This window comes from Leopardus geoffroyi, chromosome D2 (assembly GCF_018350155.1).
Source record: "Leopardus geoffroyi isolate Oge1 chromosome D2, O.geoffroyi_Oge1_pat1.0, whole genome shotgun sequence".
NCBI lineage: Eukaryota > Metazoa > Chordata > Mammalia > Carnivora > Felidae > Leopardus > Leopardus geoffroyi.
In genome coordinates this window covers 34,710,972-34,717,420 of record NC_059334.1, presented here as the reverse complement: position 1 = coordinate 34,717,420, position 6,449 = coordinate 34,710,972, and positions in this window count along the sequence as shown.

Genomic DNA, 6,449 nt, shown 5'->3' with positions numbered 1-6,449 from the left:
ATGAAGTTGCTCTTATGACTTTCGCTGGTCATAAGATGTGCGGAACTAGTATGGTAAAGAGTTCTAACTCGGCTTTCAGGCTTCATGTGTTCGTGTTCTGGCTTAGCTGCTGACCAGCTTAGGCAACTATCTCTGCCTTAGTTTCTTTCATTTTTTAAATGAGAGAATACTGAATGCCCTTATATTAATAGCTTCTTGAGAGAATGTAATTAGACACGTCACACAGGTTGCTTGGCACCATAGCAATCACTCAGTAAATGTCAGATATTACTAGTTAACTTTTTTTATGTTTATTTATTTTGAGAGAGCATGAGGGGGGGAGTGGCAGGGTGGGAGAACAGAGGATCTGAAGCAGGCTCCGTGCTGACAGCAGAAAGCCCCATGTAGGGCTCAAACTTAACCAATGGTGAGACCATGACCTGAGCTGAAACCAAGAGTCCCACATCGGGGGCGCCTGGGTGGCTTAGTGGGTTAAGCGTCCGACTTTGGCTCAGGTCATGATCTCGCAGTTCGTGGCTTCAAGCCCTGCGTCCCTGCGTCGGGCTCTGTGCTGACAGCTCAGAGCCTGGAGGCTGGTTTGGATGCTGTGTCTCCTTCTCTTTCTGTTCCTCCCCTGCTCGCGCTCTGTCTCTCTCTCAAAAATAAATAAAATTTAAAAAACATTTTTGAGTCCCACACCCAATTGACTGAGCTACCCGAGTGCCCCAGTTAACTTTTTTTTTTTTTACGTTTATTTATTTTGAGAGAGAGAGTGGGAGAGGGGCAGAGGGAGAGAGAATCACAAGCAGGCTCCACACTGTCAGCACAGAGCCGGAAGCGGGGCTCAAACTCATGAAGGCGAGATCATGACCTGAGCCTCTATCAAGAGTCACCCAGGCATCCCTACTTGTAGGGTTTTTAAAAATATACGTGGCCTCACTTAATCCTTTCAATAATAGTTCATTTCTTTTTTTTTTTTTTTTTTTTTTTTTGAGCACTGCTGTGTACTAAGCCATGTTCTTGGTTCTGGGACTACATAGTGAACAAAAGTTCTTGCTCTCTTGTTGACAGTAAATAACAGCTATTCTGAAGCAGGGAGTGGTTCATTCATTGAAAAAAAAATGCACTTCTAGTCTGTGCTGGAGGCATTGAGCATGCTTTAATAAACAGGAAGGTTGTTTTTGTCCTCAGAAGTTGAGGTCAGTGGTTCTCCAAGTGTGATCCTGAGATCAACAGTATCACTATCACCTGGAAACCTGTTAGAAACACAAATATCAGACTCACCTTAGACATACAGAATCAAATTTTGGAGGTAAGACCCAGTGAGCCATGGCTTAATAGGCCCTCCAAATGACTCCATAGCACATTGAAGATTGAGACTTACTAATCTAGATTAGTCATTTGCCAAATTCTGTTAACATGTGTTGAGCACCTTGTCTTAGGCTGTGCCCTCTAAGTGTTTTCACAAAATTTATCCTCTGACACCAACTCTCATATCAACATAGGAAAGGAGGTATCTTCTGTCTTGCTTAAAGTTGCACTCCCAGGGGCACCAGGGTGTCTCAGTTGGCTAAGCATCTGACTCTTGATTTTGGCTCAGGTCATGATCTCATGATTCGTGAGTTTGAGCCCCACATGGGGCTCTGTGCTGACAGTGCAGAGCCTACTTGGCATTCTCTTTCTCTCTGCATCTCCCTGTTCATGCTATCTCTCTTTCTCTCAAAATAATTAAACTTAAAAAAAAAAAAAGGTTGCACTCCTAGTATGTGGTAAAGTCTAAATCCATGGTTCCTTGAGGATAGAGGCTGATGTGTTGCATTATACTGGTTTCTGTGTCCCCACTCTTGTTTCTCAATTGGCTGCACATTAGAATCATCTGGTGCTTTTTGAAATGTCAATACTGGGGCGCCTGGGTGGCTCAGTCGGTTAAGCGTCCGACTTCGGCTCAGGTCACGATCTCGCAGTATGTGATTTTGAGCCCCGCGTCGGGCTCTGTGCTGACTGCTCAGAGCCTGGAGCCTGTTTCAGATTCTGTGTCTCCCTCTCTCTGACCCTCCCCCGTTCATGCTCTGTCTCTCTCTGTCTCAAAAATAAATAAACTTTAAAAAAAAAATTTTTTTTTAATAAATAAATAAAATGTCAACACTAGGTGTCAAAGCAATAAAATCATAATCCCTAAGGCTGAGGCCTGGGAATTACTATATATAGATCATAAATAAATAAGTAAATAAATAAATGTAGGTCATTTCACTATATAATCATTAATCCTACTGTCTTATTTTAGGGAACCAGTAGCTTTAAATTTTTTCCAGGTGAGGGGCACCTGGCTAGCTCAGTCAGTAAAGCATGCAGTCTTCATCTTGGGATTGTAAGTTCAAGCCCCACATTGGGTGTAGAGATTACTTAAACATAAAATCTTTAAAAAAAAATTTGTTCCAGATGATTCTAATGTGCACTCAAGGTTAATTGAAAGCCACTGGTATAGCACAATGGCTGATTTGTAGCTAGCACTCAATAAGTGTGAGTATTTGAATAGTGAGTGAAAGGATATTTTAGATACTCTTTTTACTGATGAGGTCAAGTATCTGCCTGAGATCACACAACTAATAAATGGTGAAACAAGATTCCAAGTCCATTTTAGACACTAAATCCCAGCGTTTTCTATGACTACATCATACACCAGGGCAAACCGCATTTAGCACATGAGTAGAACAGCTATTCCAGGAAACTCTGTAGCCTTTGATAACTATTCTTACACCACCGTAATGTTGTGATTTATAACAAAAAGATCTCTTAGAGTACATTCATACGATGGGACCCTAAAAATAAGTAGAGATTTTATTATTAACATGTGTTGGCATGTTTATGCACACTATCTGTCCATCTTTCCATGACCACCTGTGCACTGTAAGACGTTATTTAATTTAGCCAACATTCATTGAGCACCCTTCACATCAGGCATTGCTCTCTGGACTGTTGACGGACTGTTGCACATAGTCCTTTCAAATTTCTCAGTCTATGAGGAAGAAAGGCATATAAACAAACTACAATATTGGCTGAGGAATGCAGTTAAAAAAATATATGAGGGGCGCCTGGGTGGCGCAGTCGGTTAAGCGTCCGACTTCAGCCAGGTCACGATCTCGCGGTCCGTGAGTTTGAGCCCCGCGTCAGGCTCTGGGCTGATGGCTCAGAGCCTGGAGCCTGTTTCCGATTCTGTGTCTCCCTCTCTCTCTGCCCCTCCCCCGTTCATGCTCTGTCTCTCTCTGTCCCAAAAATAAATAAACGTTGAAAAAAAATTAAAAAAAAAATATATGAACAAGGTACATATGTTGCCAAAGGAAGGAAGGATTAATTCTATATGAAGGAAGTGGGGAGATGGGCAGAAATTAGAATTCCTCTACGTTGCCCAGCACTGCACATTAAGAATCATCTGTGGTGCTTTTTAAAATGGCAATACTAGGGGCACTCGGGTGGCTCAGTTGGTTGAGCATCCAACTTCAGCTCAGGTCATGATCTCAACAGTTTGTGAGTTGGGGTCCCACACTGGGCTCTCTAATCTCAGTGCAGAGCCCATTTCGGATCCTCTGTCCACCTCTCTCTCTGTCCCTCCTCTACTCGCACGCTCTCTCTCTCAAAAACAAACAAACATTAAAAGTAAAATAAAAAATAAAATGGCAATACTAGATGCAACAACATGGATGGATCTAGAGGGTATAATGCTAAATGAAGTAAGTCAATCAGGGAAGGACAAATACCATATGATCTCACTCATATGTGGAATTTAAGAAGCGAAACAGGGGCGTCTGGGTGGCTCAGTGGGTTCAGAGTCCGACTCTTGATTTCAGCTCAGATCATGCTCTCACAGTTTGTGAGACTGAGCCACACAATGGGCTCAGCACTAATAGCACAGAGCCTGCTTGGGATTGTCTTCCTCACTCTCTCTGCTCTTCCCCTGCTCTTTTCAAAATAAATAAATAAAAACTTTAAAAAAAAAGAAGCAAATGAACAGAACAAAAAGTCAAACAAGAACACAGACTCTTAAATATAGAGAACAAACTGGGGGCGCCTGGATGGCTCAGTCGGTTGAGCGTCGTCAGACTTCGGCTCAGGTCATGATCTCATGGTTCGTGAGTTCAGCCCCGCGTCGGGCTCTGTGTTGACAGCTCAGAGCCTGGAGCCTGCTTCGGATTCTGTGTCTCCCCCTCGCTCTCTGCCCCCTCCCCTGCTCGTGCTCTGTCTCTCCCTCTCTCAATAATAAATATAGAGAACAAAATGATTGTTGTCAGAAGGGAGGTGGGTGGAGGAATAGGTGAAATAGATGAAATGATGAGCACTTAGTAATGTATAGAATGGCTGAATCACTATATTGTACACCTGAAATTATTATAAAACTGTATGTTAACTATACTAGAATAAAAATAAACCAAAAAAATAAATTAAACATTTTTTAAAAGAGAGAAAAATGTATAGAATTTATACAAAGAAACTTTAAAACACTTCTGAGGAATATAAGATCAAAACAAGTCTAAAGGCATTCCATTCATTCATTCAATAAAAACCAAGCACTTACTATATGCCAGGCATTGTTCCAGGTTTTGGAGATACAAAACTGAACACAACAGAGAAATCCTTGCCAGTTAGGAACTAATATTCCAGTGGGTAGCAAAACCTACCATCAAAAATATGTCAATTCTCCCTATGTTAATCTGTAAAGTTCACAATACCAATAAAAATGCCAATAAGATTCTTTCAGGCCCAAGATATATTTAATAATATTGCAAAAATGGAACATGTATCCTTGCAAAGATGCTGTAAAAAAAAAAAAAAATGTGTCCCCAGGGGTACCTGAGTGGCTCAGTCAGTTGGGCAGCCGACTTCGGGTTAGGTCGTGATATTGTGCTTTGTGACTTACGTCCCGTGTCAGGTTCTGTGCTGACAGCTCGGAGCCTGGAGCCTGCTTTGGATTCTGTATCTCCGTCTCTCTCTGACCCTCCCCCGCTCACACTCTGTCTCTCTCTCTCAAAAATAAATAAACATTAAAAAAATTTTTTTAGGGGCGCCTGGGTGGCGCAGTCGGTTAAGCGTCCGACTTCAGCCAGGTCACGATCTCGCGGTCCGTGAGTTCGAGCCCCGCGTCGGGCTCTGGGCTGATGGCTCAGAGCCTGGAGCCTGTTTCCGATTCTGTGTCTCCCTCTCTCTCTGCCCCTCCCCCGTTCATGCTCTGTCTCTCTCTGTCCCAAAAATAAATAAATGTTGAAAAAAAAAATTTAAAAAAAAAAAATTTTTTTTAATTGTGTTCCCAAAGTATACCTGTTTAACATTGCTATGAAAGAATAAAGAGCCTGCCCTGAGTGAGGCATTGGAGTTATGACTCAGTATTACACTACCAATCGTTCCTCCCCAAGAGGGATTATATAAAGAACCAGATACCCCGGAAGCATGAGCCTGAAGTAGGAAGGTTGGCAAAGCCTCTGTGTCTGCCTCCCAGACATTAGTCAGAGTCTGGATCTGCTTGGCTACACCAAAGGAAAAAAAGAAGAAAGAAAGAGAGGGAAGGAGAGAGGGAAGAAAAGAAAAGAAAAGAAAAGAAAAGAAAAGAAAAGAAAAGAAAAGAAAAGAAAAGAAAAGGAAAGGAAAAGAAAAGAAAAGAAATGGAAATGGAAAAGCATAGACATAGAGCATTCAGAACCCATTATTAGACCATCTTAGTGTTTTGTAGTACTGGTTTACATAAAATAAAGGTATGGCATAAGCATTGTATTTTGTTCTGTAAAACTCTTGCTGTCTAAACATTCTTGCCTGATTGTTTATTTAAACAGTATATTTAGGGGCGCCTGGGTGGCTCCGTCGGTTGAGCGTCTGACTTCGGCTCAGGTCATGATCTCATGGTCGGTAGGTTCGAGCCCCCAATCAGACTCTGTGCTGACAGCTCAGATCCTGGAGCCTGCTTCGGATTCTGTGTCTCCCTCTCTCTGCCCCTCCCCCACTCATGCTCTGTCTCTCTCTCTCTTTCTCTCTCTCTCTGTCAAAAATAAACATTAAGGGGCGCCTGGGTGGCGCAGTCGGTTAAGCGTCCGACTTCAGCCAGGTCACGATCTCGCGGTCCGGGAGTTCGAGCCCCGCGTCAGGCTCTGGGCTGATGGCTCAGAGCCTGGAGCCTGTTTCCGATTCTGTGTCTCCCTCTCTCTCTGCCCCTCCCCCGTTCATGCTCTGTCTCTCTCTGTCCCAAAAATAAATAAACGTTGAAAAAAAAAATTAAAAAAATAAAATAAAATAAAATAAACATTAAAAAAAAATTTTAAGTGTATTTTGGCTTACACTAGACAAGACAGTTATTTCTAAGTTTTGGCAAGTCCCGAAAATTCAGGGGCTAAATGACCAGGGAATCACAAAATGGACAATCGCAACCGTTGCTGAAAGTGGGGAAAAAAATAAAATGACAATACTAGGTACCAGACCAATAAAATCTG